Raw genomic sequence first — 8,794 nt, 5'->3', positions numbered from 1 at the left:
GCAACAGTTTTTTAATGTGATCGGCCGAGTTATGGACCACTTAGCATCGAGACATCACGTAATGCATCTTTCTAGGTGATGCTAGAACGTTTCTTTACAATGCTTATAAATAGCACGTTTTGAGCGCTAAACTTCAGTTTGTTGCAGCCCATAACTAAGCTGATCACATTCTCATTTTGTTGCTTTTAACAGTCGTTCTTATGACTTTTACTCAACCTAAACAGCAATTCTAGTTCGCCGACATGAACCCAGTGTGTATATTTTTCTCCTATCTTGGCAGCATAATGGTCGATTATTGTTGATTATTGTCGATTCGGTTTTGCATCTTGCCACAACATAACTACAAAGCCTTCTTAATCAACTGTTTGTAAGAGCTACAGAACTGTGCTTCCAATATGTAAACTTTGTAGTCGCATTTTTGATTCATGACTAACATGGCAAATATTTGTGCAGTGAAATAAGATTCTATTAATTGTTCCTGAGTGTTGTGCATTCATTATGCACAACTAGAACCCAACTCAACTACCGGCATCTCATATCCTTCCTGCTACAATTAACTACACCATATGAAAGAATAAAAGGTAAAAATGAATTCGGCGGGACTTTAACTCAGATCATAAACGGTCGTGATTTTATTAAATATTGCAAGGTATTTTGTTAGTTCTGTCAATCTACCGTCATTTATTACATCGGTTGAGCGTCGGATAAAATGTTCCAAGTTCAAATCCCGCCAAGGTTATGTTTGCCGTTCCGGATGGGTAGAACGATAAAATAATGAACCAGGCAAATACCGGAGGTAGATTATTATCGCCTTTCACTCCCTCACACCCATCAAGATGCGTGGCTTCGTACTAAAATTAGGGATCAATACAGAGAGCAATTTAAGCAGTACGAGTGTTGTTGTTGATGCAGATGTTGGTACAACTACTACTCCTCCCACCACCACGACTATCATTATTACTATACTACCCCCACCATTGCCATCACTACTGCTGCTGCTGCTACTACTACTGCTGCTACTACTACTACTACTACTACTACTACTACTACTAAAATCCTGAATTACTGATACAACTGTATACTTATTGCCTCTCCTTATCCTTATACGCATTTACTTTAGGAATCTAATGAAGGAAAAGACGAACACTTAAGTATATGCTAAATAAAATTAGCTAGTAATACGAAAAACTGGATTTGTAACTGACTGGTAACAAAGACGAAATTCTCCTTTATTTCAGTTTGGTGCATTCTGGGCCCTACGAGAAATATTTTCTTTTCTTTTTCTTTAACTAAAAGTTCATAAATTATATTTTGGAGAATGTAACGGATTTGTTCTTATGCAATTCATTCTAAATGAACATTGAAATGAAAAATATTACAGAAAATATCGTGATAGAACTGTATAAGGCTGCGAACTGTGACGTGGAAACATTTATGATTGCAATCATGATCTCAAAGTTTTAGGGGTGAATTTCATTTAAACAATACTAAAAATATATTTTATAATGAAAATAGATACCTAATTTAGATTTTTAAAAATAATAAGGCTAGGTACAGTGTGTGACTGTTGGAAGAAAAATACAAAAGAGGAATGACTCAAAGAGAACGGTAGAAGAAAGAGAGCAAAAGTAAAATCTAAAGAGAAGCAGACGTACGTGCAATCGCGTGGATTTAGTCAATGATGGTATGCTTCTCAACTTCGAAAACAGATGCTTTTCGAAGTGTCTGCATTTTAAAGTGTTCAAATAAAGCTCTTGGTTATGTAGGTTATTGGAGATTTTCCGTTTCTCTAGCGTACACAGATCACACATTTGGTTTCCATTTTTGGAGGGTTTGAATAATTTGAAGATTTCCATTTGATGCTGCACTTTGAAGATTTCCCCCTTTATTATAAAATGAAGCCGGCTAATTTACTTGCGTTCTTTTTCGATATGTCTATAAAAAAATGTACTATTACAACATCTTTACTTACGTTTTCTTTCTGTCATAATTACCATGCCTATGTAACCCTTCAAGGTTACGTGAACTCTACCTCATAAATCATGGCTTCTGTGTTGCATGAATTATCTAGTGAACATATGTTTGTGCCCTGCAATAAGACGGGGGTGAGCTGAAACGTTCATAGGCTGACTATGAAGGAGTGGCGCTAGAGATGCGAAATCTTGCATGCATTAATTTCAACTATTCTTATTAACAGCAGTATTGTTTCTTTCCAGGTAAATTAACATCTCGCTATTCAAAGAAGACTTCAAAAGTAACTTGTAGCGACTTCTCTTGAAAATCGACAAAATTTGGCATCGTGATGTTATCAAGCACCTTCAGAAAAAGGGTTTAGCCCCCAAGGACATTCATGTGTGTGTGTTTGTGTGTGAGTAAATGTAGACAGATACATATATGTATGTACATAAATATACGCATTAGACAGATAGATGTAATTTAAATATATATGCATGTATTTATTCGTGTTTGTATATATGTACCTCTTCATAAATGTGTATGATATATGTCTGTGTATAGATATGCATATGTATATATATGTATATATATATGTGATATTTGTCTATATGCATGCATGTACGTACGCATGTGTGTATAGTAGATATATTTTCATTTATTATATTAGCAACTTTTACAGAACTAGTTGTTTCCTTCGCTTTAAAATTCGTCTGAAAGACGAATTCTAAAGAGAAAGAAAAATAGCTGGAAGAGGACATCGGCGGCAGTGACGATGGCGACGTTCATGATGATGATCCGTTCCACTAGGTATGAGTTGAGCAAGAAGTGAGGAAAAGAGACAATAACGACTGGGACATTATAGGAAAAAATAAAAGAATAGGGAGGAGAGAGAGAGATAGAAAGAGAAAGAGACAGACAGACAGAGACGAAGAAAGAAAAAGAAACGGAGAGATTGAGGATACAGAAATGAGAGGCAATGGAAACAAACATTACATATATTTTATTTATACTTAATAGTCAGCGAGTGAGTGAGTGAGTGAGTGAGTGAAATAGTGAGAGAGGGAGTGAGTGAGTGGATGAGTGAGTGAGTGAGTGAGTGGCGAACATACAGGAGACAGACATACAGACAAAAAGAAAAAAACAGGAGAATGGTGGTGGAATAGGAAGAGAAAAGTAAGAGAGAGAGAAGGAGGGAAAAAGTGAGTGAGTGAGAGAGAGAACAGACAAATAGACAAACCAGAAAAGCGAACATTAAGGTAAAAAGACAGAAAGAAAGAATGATATAGACGACAGAGAGGAAGAAAGACAAAAAGATAGAATGAGTTGGTTGTGAATGAGACATTGCAATAATAATAACTCTGGAAACTAAAGACATCTTTTTGGTGAAGTAAGACTACCAATACCAAAACTAGATCAGCGAAAAATGGTTAATTCAAATTCCACCGCAATCGATCTGTCGACTTTGGTGTTCTGACGTCACACACCGGAATAAATCACTGTTTTATTTTATATATATAAATATATTTACTGTTTATGTTTTTGCATATATTTGTTTTACTTTGTGTGTGTGTGTGTGTGTGTGTGTCTTTTATCTTTTACTTGTCTCAGTCATTAGACTGCGGCCATGCTGGGGCACCGCCTTGAAGAATATTAGTCGATTGAATCAACCCAGTACTTATTTTTTAAAACCTGGTATTATGTATGTATGTATGTATGTATGTATTGCATGCATCATGTATGTATGTATTATGCATTGTTAGTTGTTTTGTTTGTTTTTCAATGCTTTTTTTTTCTTTATTGTTGCAAACAGTTTTATGGAGTCGGAATAAAATTAGATGAAATATTGAGCTCTGACAGTCATTAACACATTCTAATGATGAAGGAGCGCGGAGTACTATAACAATATCGTATATTGTAGTATAGTGATGTTAGGTATTGTTATATAGTGGTAGTATAATGTTATAGTGTATAGTTTAATAGTCTGCTGCATAGTATAGTGGTGTAGTGTATGTACATTGCAGTATAATGGCCTAATGTATTGTAGTAGTATAGAGGTCTACTGTACAATAGCATAGAAGTGCACTATGTTGTACAGTAGTCTGATGTGTAAAATAGAGGTGTACTATGTAGTATAGTGGTCTAATGTATTGTAGTGTAGAGGTGTACTATGTAGTGTAGTGGTCTAATGTATTATAGTATATGGTATACTATGTAGTATAGTAGTCTACTGTATTGTAGTATAGAGATATACTATGCAGTACAGTGTCTATTGTATTGTAGTATAGAGGTATACTGTGTAGTACAGTGGTCTATTGTATCGTAGTATAGAGGTATACTATGTAGTATAGTGATTTAATGTATTGTAGTATAGAGGTGTACTATGTAGTATATATAATGGTCTGCTGTATAATATAGTGATGTTGTGTCTTGTAGTATTGTGGTGTATGTAGTGTATAGTAAATGAGTATAATAGTGTGGTACTATGTACCACAGTGTAGTTTGATATAGTGCAGAGAGATATCATTGTTGTTTAGCCCCAGATTAATCCTGATCAAATAGATTTGTGATCAAAGACGTTCCAGTTGTGACTATCACATCATTCTTTTTTAATCCATAATGTATCACAACTGTACATTTGCAATATGTTCGTTTGTCTCTAAGACAGCAAGGTTTAATATAAAGCTGACAGAATTGTTAGAGCATCGGAAAACATGCCTTGCAGTATATGTGTCCGGCTCTCTATGTTCTAGTTTCAAATCCTGTTGGACTGCCTGGCAATGGCTTACCTGGCCGAAACCTCAAAGTCACTGTGAACAACATTCTTGTTTAAGAATAATAAATTTGTACTCTACAAAAGTACAGAGTAACCCATCAGATTAATGTAAAATTGTTTTTATTATAACTGATCATAAAAACAAACATTGATTCATGTATGTATGCCATTATTCAGTTTATTTCAAGATTTCTTGCCAATAGAGAAAGAACCAGTTTCTAACCTAGATCCAAGGTTCCTTCACTGGAATCTCAACATCAACAACAGGGTATTTTTGTTTTATGTATGTATGTATGTATGTATGTACAGATTTGTATGTCTTATGAATGTATTTTCATGCATATAGTTACATATCTAGACATGCTTATATATATTTAAATGATAAACTTCTGGAAAGTTTTATAGATTTTTACAGTTCCAGTGATGGATTGGATCTGTAGTTTTCAAATTAGCTTTCTCCTTTCTGGTTTTGAGAAGCCTAATTTCTCAAGATTGGTATTTAGGTAGTATGTTACATATCTCAGGGACCCAATAATTACAGGTATAAACCTGAACATGTAATCTGGATAGAGTAACTGCAGATTTCTTAATAGTTCAGCATGGGTGTTCTCTTTTTAACTGATCTTCAGCTTTATGTTAACATCTGTTGGGCAGCTATATGTATGTATGTATGTATGTATGTATGTATGTATGTATTTATGAATGTATGTAATGTATGCACATATATATGCATCCATCACCCACCCCCTTTAGTCACCCATTATCGCACCACTTTTCTCCAACGCCCCCTGGGTCTTTCCACCGCCCCAGGGGAAGTACCGCCCCCAGAGGAAGTACCGCCCACTTTGGGAACCACTGCAATAAACCAACATTTACATCAACTATTATTATAGAGAGGTTAAAGGCGGTGAGCTGACAGAATCGTTAGCACGCCGTTCTGAGTTCAAACGCCGCCAGGGTCGACTGGTCAGACCGTTAGAATAAGTACTAGGCTTTAAAAAAATAAGTACCGGAATCGATTCATTCGACTGAAAGTTCTATAAGGCGGTACCCCAGCATGGTCGCACTTTAATGACTGAAACAGATGAAAGTAAAAAGGTAAAAGATATATATTTTCGTCATTTGGATAAGGTTTGCAGAAAATATTCAGACATTTTTTTCTTTGTGAAATCAAAGCCGCCTGCGAGCAGATAATTGACAGTTATGAAAGTTAGAGATACAGATAACGTACGTAGGTAGAATCTGCAAGTAAGAGCGAACCCTAGTGACTAAAATAAAAGAAATGGCTTATTGTGTCTTTTGTGACTGCTGATGACAGCAAACCGAGAGCTAGATACTGGCAATATTTTTATTTCTACCTGAATAACCAAAAATGGCTCTCAGACCTCTAATCTCGGATATTTTAAAACAACACACATGGCAAGGTGAGACTGAAAAGTCATCTGCTCAAAGTCACTACATATCAACATAAAAGCCAGTGGTCACTAGAAAAATGTGATTTATACAATGTGTGTGTGTGTGCGCGAGCGCGCGTTTAGGAAACTAAAAATTGTATACACGTTTGAGAAGTTAAAAATTATATTTATGTATCAAAAGTGTTATTTATTTAACAAATATTTATCATGTCTTACTTGTGCCAAAATATTGTATAAATTTATTAGAATTTTTATTCGGTTTCAGTTTGTCATTGGGAAAAGCATATAGTATTTTGCGTGTGGAATGAGTTTTCATCACTAGCTCGTGATTATCACACACTGATGACGGGTTTCTGGATAGTAACCCGTCATCAAGACAATAAGGATTATATTAGGACACGTTTGGAATACTCAGACTATATAGACATGTTTATGTATGTATGTATGTATGTATGTATGTTATCAATTAGTTTCATTTCTGTATTTCTTGTCCATAGAGAAAGAGCCGGACTCTAACATAGATTCAAGGCTCCTTCATTGGAACTTTTATCAACATCATCTAGGTATTTGTGCATATGTGTGTGTGTGTGCAGTATTTGGTGTTAGTGTATGCGCAGATTTGTATGTTTGTTTTAAGGATACGTTTTTATGTCTAGATGTATGTATGTATGTATGTATGTATGTATGTAGGTATGTATGTGATACACGCACACATAATAAACGTATCTATACATTCGGAATATTCCAAACGTATCCTAATGTGAACCTTATTGTCCTTTGTACACCCTGACGATTTTCTATACAAGTTACACTTGGCTAAGATCTTCCAATGGATGTTGTTACTGACACCTTTATCTTTTAAGGACCATATGTGACTGGACAATTTGGTCGTTTCCCTTTTATCTCAGTGCCTGAAGTTCAAGGTGTGATTATTGAACCTGGCCTTGAAATTCCTCTCTGTAAGGCCCACATATTTCTTTGTCGAAACCGTACCATTAGTGGTTGTAGAGTCTACGGTGGCTTCATAAATGATTGTCTCGGACATGCAAGCTCCATTTAGATTTTTATCCCTGCATGAACAGCTGGTTTCATTTTGTGGTTTTTTCGTTTTGTGTGAGATTATATTTTTAAAATTAGTAGTTGAGCTGAAACTGATTTTTAAGTTATATCTATTGAAGAGCTTTCTGTAACTATGGTTGATTGGAAAAGGTCTATCTATCAGTGCTAAGAAATACTTGCCTATATTAAAGGTCACTTCGGGGGAGATAGAACTTGCTTTTTATATTGTGTCCACGTACAAGCTTTTTATTTCTCTATACTTTCTCTCTTACTCTTTTACTTGTTTCAGTCATTTGACTGCGGCTATGCTGGAGCACCGCCTTTAGTCGAGCAAATCGACCCCCAGGACTTATTCTTTGTAAGCCTAGTACTTATTCTATCGGTCTCCCTTGCCGAACCGCTAAGTTAAGGGGAATATATTTCTTATATATTTTTACATATTTTTTTTACATATCTCTTATAGAGATATATTTTTATATTTCTATTGCCTTATATATTTTTACACCTTTTTTCTTGTATTTTAACTTCCACCCTGCATTTTTCTTGTGCATGTGCGTATATAAACGTGTATATGAAATTTTTGTGCGCGCGCGCGTATGTGCGTGTGTGCGAGTACGCGAGTGTAAGCATGTGTTTTTTAGACGTGCATTTGAATATAACTGTGCGCGTATGATTACGTGCACGTGTGTATGTGTGTGTCTGTGTGTGCGTGTGTATATTTGAATATAACTGCGCGTATGTGCATGGGCACGTGTATGAGTGTGTGTGTGCGCGCGTGCGTGTGTGTGGATTTCTATACGTGTACATGCATGGTTGCATATATATGCGCATCTATTTGACGTATGTATGGACGTACTCCCGTATTTGTCTTAGAGTTAGGTCTTTTAGGTGCTTGGATAAGGTGCGGATGTCAAGTTGACCCAAGTTGCCTCCGTGCTGGTCTTTGGCATGTTGGTAGAGTATGGACGACTGTTTTTTGTCGTCATATTGTCTCATATGTCCGTTTAGCCGTTCCGCAATACTCCTAGATGTTTCACCTATATATGTCATATTCAGGTCTTTACAAGCACCTTCCATGCATTTTATGCTGTAAACTACATTTCTATTTCTGCAGTTAATGCCAGGGCTAATCCTACATACCATGCAGTTATCATTAGTACATATGGTATTCTCAAAGGGGTACGTCCTGCATAGTTGTGATCTGATGGAGTTCCCTGGCGTTTCAAGAATCTTAATGTTGAGTTTGGACTCCTTCAGAGCTTTTCTAAACCTACGCGCTAGTTCTCCATGGGCTGTGGCCTCTACAAACATCACTCCTTGATATCTGTTGGTTTTATACCACGTGTTCGCCTTGTTGGCTTTGTCACAAATTCTTTGTATCCTATTCCATTCTTTGTTTCTATATCTAGGGCAGGTACCACTGGTATCATTACTTATAATCTTATCTAACCTCTTTCTAGCTCCCCTGTATACTCGAACCCTATCTTTCTGATCATATCCAGAGAACTGCATGCGGTGCATGTAGTTCTGTATATGTTTTTTCGTTTCATAGGGTTCGCATAGTGGGGAGATGTTGTTCATTATCCTAACT

This window comes from Octopus bimaculoides, chromosome 2 (assembly GCF_001194135.2).
Source record: "Octopus bimaculoides isolate UCB-OBI-ISO-001 chromosome 2, ASM119413v2, whole genome shotgun sequence".
In the NCBI taxonomy this organism is placed as follows: domain Eukaryota; kingdom Metazoa; phylum Mollusca; class Cephalopoda; order Octopoda; family Octopodidae; genus Octopus; species Octopus bimaculoides.
Note: the sequence above shows the minus strand (reverse complement) of the source record.